The following is a 13,374-nucleotide window of genomic DNA, read 5'->3' as shown; positions in this document are numbered from 1 at the left end:
GTGTACAGAGCAGTAACTCACTGTTTCTGGCTCTGCTCTCCTCACACTGGAAACTGTGTGAGGGGAGAAGAGCTAGTAACAGTGAGTTACTGCTCTGTGTTTACATTTTGTGATCGGCTGTGAATGGATTCACAGCCGATCACATAGTAAACAGCCACTGTCAGTGACTGTTTACTACTGCCGGTGACTAGCTGTGTTCCTAGGGAACACAGAGTCACCGACATGACCGCGCTGCGCGCTCCCGATCGCACATGCGCTGTCTTCTTCCGGGCTTTAACATTGTGATCGGCTGTGTGATTCGATCACAGCCGATCACGTGGGAAACAGCCATGCCCATTGGCTGTTTCCCCCCTGCCGGTGATGCGCTGTGTCTCGGGGACACGCCGCCACCGACAGTGCAGGGCGGCGCGCACATGATCGCGCGCCAGCCCTGCCTGAATGGGCGGATGTCATATGATGTCCGCCCAGAACAATGGCCGCACCGTCCCGCCGTCATTTGACGGTGGGCGGGCGGCAAGTGGTTAAAGGTTGAAATATGCAATATATTTCTTCCACTTCATGATTGTGTCCCACTTGTTGTTGATTCTTCACAAAAAAAATTCAGTTTTATATCTTTATGTTTGAAGCCTGAAATGTGACAAAAGGTTGAAAAGTTCAAGGGGGCCGAATCCTTTCGCAATGCACTGTATATATACACACATACATACATATATATATATACACACACACATACATACAGTAGTGCTCATACGTTTACAATCCCTGGCAGAATTTATGATTTCTTGGCCATTTTTCAGAGAATATGAATGATAACACAAACTTTTCTTTCACTCGTGGTTAGTGTTTGGCTGAAGCCATTTATTATCAATCAACTGTGTTTACTCTTTTTAGATCATAATGACCACAGATACTACCCAAATGACCCTGATCAAAAGTTTACGTACCCCAGTTCTTGATACCGTGTATTGCCCCCTTTAATATCAATCACAGCTTGAAGTTTTTTGTGGTATTTATGGATGAGGGTCTTTATCTTCTCAGATGGTAAAGCTGCCCATTCTTCCTTGCAAAAAAGCCTCTAAAAATTCTTGGACTGTCTTGCATGAACTGCACGATTGAGATCCCCCCAGAGTGGCTCAATGATATTGGGGTCAGTAGACTGAGATGGACACTCCAGAGCCTTCACTTTATTCTGCTGTAGCCAAAGGCAAGTCGACTTGGCCTTGTGTTTAGGATCATTGTGATGTTGGAATATCAAAGTACGTCTCATACGCAGCTTCTAGGCTGATAAAAATGGATTTTTGTAAAATCTTACCGTAAAATCCTTTTCTCTTAAGCTCATTGACAGACGTAGTCCTCCTTGATTAATATCAACTCGGGTTATACTGCCCTCTACAGGAGTAGGACTAGACGGGAAAGAAAACGTTCTGGCCACACCCTAGGGGCAGTCCCAGAGGGTATATCCTCTCACTTCCTGCTATAGCAAATCAGTTATGTCACAAAGCAGTGTTTAGAGAATTTAACCCAACTCAAAAACAGAGGGGCGGGTACTACGTCTGTCAATGAGCTTAAGAGAAAAGGATTTTACGGTAAGATTTTACAAAAATCCATTTTTCTCTGTCGCTCATTGACAGACGTAGTCCTCCTTGATTAATATAAACTCGGGACATCCCAAAGCAGTGCCACAAATGAGGGGTGGGAAAATGGAAATCAAAATCCAATCTAGAAGGCCCAACCGGTGCCAACTAGAAGTTTTAAAGGCTCATCAATCACACGATGAGACTCAACTGAAATTCCAACGGAAAAAAACCCTCGAGGTAGACCACCGGTCTCCTCAAATTGCAGCCTGCAAAACCTTGCGGCCAAATGAGGCATCCGCCGATGCCATCACATTAACTTTATAAAATTTTGTAAAGGTATGAACCGACGACCAGGTAGCCGCCTTGCACACCTGGACCACTGACGCCTGATGGCGGTAGGCCCAGGAAGTACTGAGAGCTCGAGTGGAGTGCGCCTTAACAGGGAACGGAGGATTCCGACCCTTAATAAAATAAGCCTGTACCACCGTCTGTCTAATCCATTTGGAGATAGTCGCGGCAGACGCAGGCAACCCCTTTCTGGGGCCATCCGTGATCACAAAAAGTGAATCCGTCTTACGGAACGATTCCGTAGTCTTCAGGTATACCCTGATTGCCCGAACCACATCCAAGGAATGCAACGCATATTCCTGAGGATGATTGGGCTTAGGACACAAGGAAGGTAGCACAATATCTTCATTCAGATGAAAATCTGAAACCACCTTAGGAAGAAAGGATGGATTCGGATGAAGAACTACCTTATCCCTATGAACCACTAGATATGGGGAATGGCATGATAATGCAGCCAGTTCTGACACCCTGCGTGCAGAAGTGATAGCCACCGAGAAGGCCACCTTCTGGGATAATGTAAGCAAGGGAATCACCCTGATATTTTAAAAGGGAGGTTTCTGAAGAACCGACAAAACACCAAATCAAGATCCCAGGGCGGTAAGGGCGCGCGCACTGGCCTTCCAAGGACACCAAGGAATGAGTAGCCCAAGGCTTCTGAAAGAAGATTGCTAATGCTGAAACCTGACCCTTGATAGTGCTCAAGGATAGTTTCTGCTCAACCCCCTTTTGCAGAAAAGCCAAGATTCGGGTCACCGAATAGCTACGTGGGGGAAATTCCAAAGATTCACACCACGCGATATAAGTCTTCCATGTGCGATAATAGACTTTGCTGGAAGTCGCTTTCCTTGCTTTAATTAGAGTAGGAATAACTGAAGCTGACAACCCTCTGTCCTTCAGTACCTGGGTCTCAATAGCCAGGCCATTAAAACCAGCGACTGTAACGCACGATGGAAGATCGGTCCTTGAGACCGCAGATCCTCCCTGAGAGGAAGTCTCCAAGGAGCGTCCGCGACTAGCCTGTCCAAGTCGGCGTACCCGGCTTGACGAGGCCAGCTCGGAATTTCCTGGATAACTGGAGTTCCCTCCACCTCTATCCTGCGGAGAAATCTCAGCAGCAATTTGAGAGGGGGGGAAGACATAGTAGCTGATACTGCCTTTACAGGCCGTTCAGCGCGTCTGCTGCGTCCGCTAGAGGATCGCGGGTGCGAGCCCTGTTGAGCCAACCTACCAACAGATCCATATCCGGGGTGCCCCAATGAAGGGACAGCTGGTGAAATACCTCTGGATGAAGAGACTATTCCTCTTGATCCAGAATCTGACGGCTGAAATAATCTGCCTGTCCACCCCCGTGATAATTATCGCGGAGAGAACTGGAACAACTGTTCCCCCAATAAGAATGTTGGCCACTTCTATGGCCGCCAGGGCACTCTTGGTGCCCCTTGGTGATCGACATAAGTCATGACCGTGGCATAGTCCGATTGGATCTGAACCGGGCTGCCCTGGAGCTGCTCGGTCCAGTAAATCAGAGAAAGTCTGATCGCTCTCAGTTCCAACACATTTATCGGTAACCTGGAATTTATCAGAAGAAATGACTTCCCCTGGCTGAGCATCGGAGACCGAAGCCACCAGACCAGAGCCTCCCTGGTCCGCTCACTCAATCGGATCCGATTGTCTAGGGAATCGGGATTCCGATTCCATATGGGAAGAATCTCCTCTTTGGAGAATTCGGGTATGAGACTGGGCAAACGGTACTGCCTCTAAGGAGGCGACCATCAATCCCAGCCAGTTGACGGACAGCAACATCCGAATCATTGACTGAATCTTCTGGAGTTTCTCCGCATGGAGAAACACTCTTGCCAAGGATGTATCCAAAATTAGGCCCAGATAGTTCAGTCTCCTGGTGGAAACCAGGGATGATCTTTGGGAAAAGCAACGAAAACGCTGATGTCCTGCGAAGATGGGGATATGAGGATAGGCATCCTAAATGTCTATGGACGCCAGGAAATCCCCCTGATGCAGGGAGGCCACCACTGTATGGATGGACTCCATCTCTTCCAAGACCAGAATTGGACGCACCTAGCCCTTTTTCCTGGGCATTGTGAACAAGTTCGACTAGAACTCCTCCAAGGAATGGGAACTACCACTGCTTGTTGTATCAAGCTGTCCCCCGCAAAGCTTTTTAAGCGACCCGGGGATGTCGAATATTGGGAGGGAAGAATCGCACCTGTGGAAGTGATCGAAACTCGATCTTGTATCCCGACCATATGACCTTGCGAACCCCTTTATCCGGGATTCTGGAAAGCCCTGGATCCGGAAACCGGTGAAGACGTCCCCCCACCCCAGAGATGGGTGGGGCCCATTCTGTCAACCCAACGGGATAACAGTGGTTTTATTTAGTCTGGAAATCGATGAGTCCACTATTGGTGGTACCGTACATCTTTGAAATGAGGGATTCCTCAAAATGATAGCGCCTAGCAATGCGTTTGGAAATAGCAGGGCTCATTTACGGAAGACCCTATTTGGGCAAGGGAAACCCTTCACCATTTTGGTAGGCTTGCTAGTACCAAAAAAGGAATACGAGTCTCAGCTACCTCTGCCGGTGTAACCTCAAGATTTAAGGTTTCCCGGACAGACACAACTAGTGCTTCCACCATCGCTTCTTGCGCTATGGCGGAGGCAGAAGCGTCCTCCTTACTGTCTGAGGAGACCGTACCTGAGACAACAACCCCAGAAAAGGGACTGCAAGGACCAGCTCAGAATCCGTATCTGAGGTATCAGATGACATAGGGGTAGGCGGGGGTCGCTCTTCTTGACCCCCGTCCCTGACAGGCTACCTCCGCCCGGGATACCAAAGACTCCAAAACTGCTGAGAATGCATCATCACAAGTGGGGTACTGGAGGGTCCTGCGGCCACCCTGAGGGGATCAGGTGGGGATACATGTGTGGCAGGGTTCATGTAACAAGACACTTGCCAGCAAACACAAAAAAATTAATTGCAAGAAAAAAAAACATTTTTTTTTTTTTTTAACTTAGTCCCCCAGCGCAGTAGCGCCCCTCAGTCTACCTGCTTGGACCCCTCAGAAAGAGAGAGAGACCCCAAGGCTCACCTGATGCACAGAAGTTTCTTATCAACCTGCTTCCAGCACTGTCTGTTACAGACAGGAAGTCTTTGGCTTGCTTTCCCTGGGCCAAGGAGGCGGCTCCGCCCCTTTACACGCCTTCCGGCGCCTCCCAATTACTCCATGAGGTGTTTGGTCACCTCAAACATGGCCGCCCCCATGCTGGAGACACGAGGCTACGCCAATATGGTGGCCTCGTGCGATCTGCAGGAAAATGGCGGCGGCCTGTGTAGGATAGCGGTGGCTTGCAAGCTAGCAGCGGCCTGCGGGATGTGTGCATTCGGCCTGTGCGGCCTGCGGAAGTGCCTCGGCCTGCGGGAGGTGTCCTCGGCCTGCGGGAGGCTGTGTGGCCAGTGGAAGTGACCGGCTTTCTGGAGGGATGGCAATCTGTGGCTGCAGTAACTCAGGCATAGGCATCGGCCTGTGTACACACTAGACAGGTAGGATACCTCTATACCTCAATAGTAATGCCTTTTAGTAGTCTGCCACTGATTTCAGTCACCCTTACAGTCATATAGTGACTTTAGATAGTCCACTCCCAAACCAAGCCTCCTGGTTTCTATTCACAAAAATCACACTCAAATTGGGGGATTTGTGACCTGTTATAGGATAGAGGGGAGACCCAGAAACTGAGTATCCGACCATCCCAGAGAGGGGCCCGCGTCCACCAACAAACCCGACAGGGGGAGAGGGGGAACATTCTACTCACCATACCGGAACCAGGTGGGCGCCAACTCCTGACAGAACCCCTCTACACCAGGGTCGACCAATACGGACGCCGTGACTCTGTTGGTCATTGGCGTCCAGGCGAGACATTTAACTCGCAGGGTCAGTCCCCGTCCAGTGGGACTATGTCACGGCCGACCCAGCGCGGAGCTATGGCCTGCACGCGCTCGTAGGCTGAACTGGGGTGACTACTGGATCTCAACATCCAGCCCGTCGCCCAGTTTCAGCGTACTTGCTTGAAGATCTCACAGGAACACTGGAGAAAAAAAGCTGTCTAAAAAAGTATTTCTAAAAAAATCCTGCCAGGACCGAAGATCCTAGCAAGGAATCTAGGTCCTTACTCCTAACTAGACAGAAAAAAACTGATTTGCTGTAGCAGGAAGTGAGAGGATATACCCTCTGGGACTGCCCCTAGGGTGTGGCCAGAACATTTTCTTTCCTGTCTAGTCCTACTCCTGTAGAGGGCAGTATAACCTGAGTTGATATTAATCAAGGAGGACTACGTCTGTCAATGAGCGACAGAGAAATGCAAATTTTCCTCTAGTGTTTGATAACATATTGCATTCATCTTGCCATCAATTCTGACCAAGTTTCCTGTGCCTTTGTAGCTCCCACATCCCCAAAACATTAGTGTACCTTTAATCATAGGCCTTGTTGACTCCAAATGTAGCGTTTATGGTTCTGGCCAAAAAGCTAAATTTTGGCCTCATCACTCCAAATTACTTTGTGCCAGAAGGAATGTGGCTTGTCGTTGTGCTGTTTGGCGTATTGTAAGCGGGATACTTTGTGGCATTTGCGTAGTAATGGCTTTCTTCTGGCGACTCAACCATGCAGCCCATTTTTCTTCAAGTGCCTCCTTATTGTGCATGTTGAAACAGCCACCCCACGTGTTTTCAGAGAGTCCTGTATTTCACCTGAAGTTATTTGTGGGTTTTTCTTTGCACCCTGAACAATTTTCCTGGCAGTTGTGGCTGAAATTTTAATTGGTCTACCTGACCCTGGTTTGGTTTAAGCACTTGCCGCCCGCCCACCGTCAAATGACGGCAGAGCGGTGCGACCATTGTTCTGGGCCGCCGTCATATGACAGCGATCCATTCAGGCAGGGCAGGCGCGTGATCGTGTGCGCGCAGCTCTGCACTGTCGGTGGCGGCGTGTCCCCGAGACACAGCGCGTCACCGGCAGGGGGGAAACAGCCAATGGGCATGGCTGTTTCCCACGTGATCGGCTGTGATCTAATCACACAGCCGATCACAATGTTAAAGCCCGGAAGAAGACCACGCATGCGCGATCGGGAGCGCGTTGCACGGTCATGTCGGTGGCTCTGTGTTCCCTAGGAACACAGCTAGTCACCGGCAGTAGTAAACAGTCACTGACAGTGGCTGTTTACTATGTGATCGGCTGTGAATCCATTCACAGCCGATCACAAAATGTAAACACAGAGCAGTAACTCACTGTTACTAGCTCTTCTCCCCTCACACAGTTTCCAGAGTGAGGAGAGCAGAGCCAGAAACAGTGAGTTACTACTCTGTATACCTGTCAAAGTAAAATCACACCAATAAAGGTCCCCACACAGTCCTCAGCCCCCCCCCCCCCAATTGCATCTGTCACCCAACAGTCACTTCATCAGTGCCCAGAAATTGCCAACCATAAGACTACGCTCACGTGTTTGCAATGATTTCCGGATCACGGGCAGAATCGCGGTGATTCTGCCCGCGATCGCTACGCTCACATGTGAACGTAGCCTAAAGTTCACCTGTCACCAGAGACTGCCATCGTTACCGCCGTGCACCATCGCCCGTCACCCATCGGTGACCATCTCCAGTCACCTGTCACCCCATCAATCACCGTCACCTGTCACCCCATCAGTCGTCATCTGTCACCCCATCATTGTCACCCCATCAGTCATCTTCACCTGTCACCCCATCAGTCATCGTCACCTGTCACCCCACCAGTCATCGTCATCTGTCACCCCATCAATCATTGTCACCTGTCACCCCATCAGTCATCTTCACCTGTCAACCCATCAGGCATCGTCATCTGTCAACCCATCAGGCATCGTCATCTGTCACCCCATCAGTGACCGTCATCTGTCACCCCATCAGTCATCGTCACCTATCACCCCATCCGTCATCATCACCTGTCACCCCATCAGTCACTGTCATCTGTCACCCCATCAGTCATCTGTCACCCCATCAGTCATCGTCACCTGTCACCCCATTAGTCATCATCACCTGTCAACCCATCAGTCATCGTCAACCTGTCAACCCATCAGTCATTGTCAACTGTCACCCCATCAGTGACCGTCACCTGCCACCTATCAGTCACCTGCCACCCATCAGTGATCATCCGCAGTCAACCGTCACCCGTCGCACAGCCCATTACTGCCAGCATGTCAAAAAGGATGTACAGCAGCAAGGAGGCCCTTCAGGTCCTCTCCATGGCTGATGAGAGCACCAGGGAGCTCTCATCAGTATCCGAATCCAATTCGGAATTTGAAATCGCTAATAGTTTTGGATCGGAGATGGACTCGGACTATTCCTGTACACTTTCCTTTATAGAATGTTTTTTGGGTGCAATTTTTGCTATATACATGCAACAACTTACCGACCGCCTAACAACCATATATGTCGGCCATTTAAAGCTAAATACTGGGGTTATGGCAGCAGATAGCTGCCATAAACCCGGTATTTTTTTAAACGGCGGGCGTTCGGCATTTAGATAAGGGTGGTCCCAGTGGCGGATTCGCCGTGGAATTACCCTTACGGTGCAGGGGAAGAGGTGACCCCCCCCCCTCCTGCGGCGTCCCAGATGTTTTCCCAGCTTACCGGACCCGCCGGCAGCGGGGGAAACTATCCGGTCCCGGATCCTCAGAGACAGGAAGTCGAGTGAGGGCAAGATGGCCCTCACTTGACTATATGGTCTTGGAGGACCGGAGCTACGTCAAAAGTTGTTGCCTAGCAACCGATTTAAAGGGCCGTTTTTTTTGTTTTTTTCTTTTTTTTTCTTTTTCAACCATTTTTTTTTCTTTTTTCTGTTTTAGTGTAGTTGTGAGGTCTTTTTGACCCCAGATCTCACAACAAAGAGGACCTGTCATGCCTATTTCTATTACAAGGGATGTTTACATTCCTTGTAATAGGAATAAAAATGTTAATTTTTTTTTTTTTTTTTAAACTGTGTAAAAAAATAAAATGAATAAATAAAATAAATAGGAAAAAAAAAATTAAAGCGCCCTGTCCCCGTTAGCTTACGCGCAGAAGCTAACACATACGCAAGTCCCGCCCACATATGTAAACAGTGTTCAAACCACACATGTGAGTTATCGCCGCAATCCTAAGAGCGAGAGCAATAATTTGAGGCCTAGACCTCCTCTTTAACTCTAAGCTGGTAACCTGTAGAAATGTTTTAAATGTTGCCTATGGGGATTTTTAAGTACCAATGTTTGGCGCCATTCCGTGAGCGTGCGCAATTTTGAAGCATGACATGTTGGGTATCTAATTACTCTGCGTAACATTATCTTTCACATTATGGAAAAAAATTGGGCTAAATTTACTGTTTTCTTATTTTTTAATTCAAAAAAGTGTTTTTTTTTTTTTTCAAAAAAATTGCATTTGAAAGACTGCTGCGCAAATATGGTGTGATCAAAAATATTGCAACGATCTCCATTTTATTCTCTAGGGTCTCTGCTAAAAAAAAATATATATATAATGTTTGGGGGTTCTAAGTAGTTTTCTAGCAAAAAAAATGATTTTAGCTTGTAAACACTTGGATGTTGGGCCTCTGTATGTGGCTAGGCTGTGTAAAAGTCTCACACATGTGGTATCGTCATACTTAGGAGGAATAGCAGAATGTATTTTTGGGGTGCAATTTTTGCTATGTACATGCTATGTGTCGGAAATATTTCATAAATGGACAACTTTGTGTAAAAAAAAAATGCATTTTCATTTTCTTTCCACAGTTTCCAAAAACTTGTGGAAAAAAATGACATGTTCAAAAGACTCATTATGCCTCAAAAATTATACGTTGGGGTGTTTGCTTTCCAAAATAGGGTCATTTTATGGGGGTTTCCATTGTCCTGGTGCTCCAGGGCCTTCAAAAGTGTGATAGGTTGTCAGGAAATTATATGTGTAATTTATGCTCCTAGAATGCTGGACGGTGCTACTTGGATGTTAGGCCTCTGTATGTGGCCAGGCTATGAAAAAGTCTCACACATGTGGTATCGCCATACTCAGGAGGAGTAGTAGAATGTATTTTGGGGTGTAGTTGCAAGTATACATATGCTGTATGAGAGAAATAACCTGTTAATACGTCAATTAAATGTGAAAAAAAAAAAAAAAAAAGATCTTCATTTTGCAAAGAATTGAGGGAAAAAATTACAACTTCAAAAAACTCACCATGCCCCTTATTAAATACCTTGGAATGTCTACTTTCCAAAAAGGGGTCATTTGGGGGTATTTGTACTCTCCTGACTTTTTAGTGTCTCAAGAATGAGATAGGCCTTCAGTACATCAGGTGTGAGCAATCAATTTTCAATGATTAGCACCTAGCTTGTGGACTCTATAACTTTCACAAAGACCAAATAATATACACTTATTTGGGTTATTTTTACCAAAGATAAGTAGCAGTATAAAATTTGGCCAAAATTTGTGAAGCAAAATTACTAATTTGCAAAATTTTATGACAGAAACAAAGAAAAATGTGTTTTTTTCACAATATTTTTATTTTTTTATTTATAGCACACAAAATAAAAAACCCAGTAGTGATTAAATACCATCAAAAGAAAGCTCTATTTGTGTGAAAAAAAGAACACACATTTTTTATGGGTACAGTGTTGCATGACTGAGTAATTGTCATTCAAAGTGTGAGAGCGCTGAAAGCTAAAAATTGGTCTGGGCAGGAAGGGGGTGAAAGTGCACTGTAGGCAAGTGGTTAACAGAACCCCTCAGTTTCCGCTTCTAGGTTAGAGTTTGAACACTGCTGATTGGCAATCTCAAATCCTTGGATATCTTTTTATATCCCTTTCCTGTTTTATACAGTTCAACTATTTTTCCCCGCAGATCCTTTGACAATTTTTTTGCTTTCCCCATGACTCAGAATCCAGAAACGTCAGGGCAGCACTGGATGAAAGATGTAAGGATCTGTCAGGAGTCCAGAAACTCATTGGCCTTTTGGACTCACAAATAGATCACAGTTGAGGATGGTTACCTTTATTCCTTTATTAGCAATTCAACCCCCTTTGTGTCAACTTGTGTGCATGTAAGCAGGCCCAAATCACCTGGGAAAGCAGAGTCCCGGGGGGGGGGGGCGGTGGCTGCTGCCTCCTCTGTAGAAGTGCCATACGATCGCAGGAGATCTTCCTGAGGGCCAGAGGAGCTGTTGTGAGGAGCTGAACCAAGAGGTCCAGGCAAGCTGACTTAGAGGGGAGACACTGGGGGCCCTGTGGCTGCAGTATTGGGAGTACAGGAACTCTTGTCAAGGGGCCTGACCTGAGGGGGGCCACCCTTGCTCATAGGATAGTCAGTGGACGGGTGTCGGCAGAAAGAGGATGGTAGGGGGGAGTATCCTGAAGATAAGATAATACATTGTTCACCATGTCGTCTTGAGAGAAAGCACGAGATTTAGGGCCTAATTCACTGTACCGCCATTTCGCCTTCGCCGGGTTTTTAGCGGTATGGGCGAAGTTTAACTTATGAAATTGGAATACACTGTACCGCCGGCGGACAATAGCACAGAATGTAAAATACACTAAGATGCAACAACGTCAGGGCGAGACTTAAAAACAGTTAAACTAAAAGCTTGACTACTTTTTTCTAAAACATTGTTTAGCACCCCAAAAAAGCCCAAATGACTGTGGAAGATGTGGGATATTATTTGGAGATGAATGGCTTTTAAACTGTGTCAAAAAGTGACATATAAAGAGAGATTTCTTCGAAAGTGTAAAAAGTAAAAATATCTCCTGAAGTCCTGAGCTGCAAGCAGGCACATGTGCGCATGCGCAATACCAACTAGGCTGGCAAAATGTCAGTTTTGCAAAATGTAAGCAGGCGGTATAATGAATTTGGCAGTAAAGTCTGCCTTTTTGCCCATGTAAACTGGGCGAACTTGGAAAACATGAAGGTTGTCACTGCACACAGTTCATACTTCTAGCAAGTGATTCATTAGTAAACACCATCACATTCCAACGTTTTTTAGGGGTTTCCTGCTCAATCATTCTTTTCCTTGAACATTGTTATACATAGCTTCTATATAGAACCCCAACATTATATAGGGTTTCCCACAAAATATTTATTGAGTAAATACGTATGGCCAAGCCTTTGCATTTTGAAACAGATTTTACTGTAGCTGCATCCCCTACCTGAATATTTTGCCACATTTAGTAAAAACATAAATATATGTATAGCTCTCAATATTGATATATCTATACATTTTGTGGTTTGTTTCTTTGTGGGAATTTGTTTCTATGAAGAGTTTGGTGATACAAATGCCTATGTCCTAAACAATGTCAAAAGTATTGATGATAACATTTTGAGGGTTGGAGACCTCAAATTGTTGCCCGTAGAGAGAGCCGTTTCTGGATTCAAACCCACAAACAAAGGGCAGGAAGGCAGACTCCCTAATCATTGTGCTATTTGTCAGTCATTAAATCACAAAACGTATCAAGGATGTTTGGGCTTAGCTATATGTTCAATCTTCATTGAAACCCCAACCCGAACCCCAAAAGAAATGCCCCCCCCCCCAAGAAAAAATACAAATATATATAATGTATTTGTATATATATATATTTTTTTCTATATACCTCTATATAAACATTACAAATATTGAGATATATATACATACATATACACACATACATATACACACACACACATATATATATATATATATATATACATACATACATAATATAAATATATATATATATATATATATATATATATATATATATATATATATATATATATATATATATACACACACAGAGACAGAGTTGAATATCTTTTTATAAAGCTATATATGCAACTGTTTGGCCAACCACAATAAAGTTCAGGCTGTTTAGCTCTTTTCCATTTCTGTTCTACTGGGCATGCTCCCAGACTTAGACATTTTATTGAGTTTCTAGATAAACCACGCATGCTACTAAGCATTGCAATTCATTCCTGTTACATCCCACTCAAAATTGCAGTTGCACTTATGTTGGTTTTCTTCCAGGACACAAACAGTTAATTGGTCTGCTGGGCATTCCCATTACTAGGTGTGTTGTCTGACGTATCATATAAAAAGCAGTCAGACATCAGGGAAGTTTTGGGCTGGCAAAAGGTCCAATATATTGTGGTGGGAATTTTCTTCGTGGCGATTTGCTTTGTTTCATTTTTTGGGCTTTGTTATTTGTAGGCTGGAGGGGGGGGGGGGGATTAGGCTGTGTTGCCTGTCATGTCTAATGACACATAGCCCAGGGCTGTATTTGGGGGAATGAATACTTGACCCTCTGTAAGTTTTTTGTTATTTGTTGCGAATTGTGTTTTGGTTTGTCAATCTGCGCATGTATATTAATCTTATTGGCTATTTGTTCATGTATATTGTATGTATTTACTATTGCTGTACTTGTA

General features: G+C 45.6%; 1 protein-coding gene across 1 annotated transcript in view; it reads right to left on the bottom strand.

Moving 5' to 3' along the window:
• Positions 1-13,374, bottom strand: part of ZFYVE26 (zinc finger FYVE-type containing 26) — a 1,347,068-nt gene that overhangs the window by 461,136 nt on the left and 872,558 nt on the right. The window lies entirely within an intron of this gene.

Source organism: Pelophylax lessonae (assembly GCF_965119305.1).
Source record: "Pelophylax lessonae genome assembly, chromosome: 13".
NCBI lineage: Eukaryota > Metazoa > Chordata > Amphibia > Anura > Ranidae > Pelophylax > Pelophylax lessonae.
This window is presented reverse-complemented; position numbering and strand designations above follow the sequence as displayed.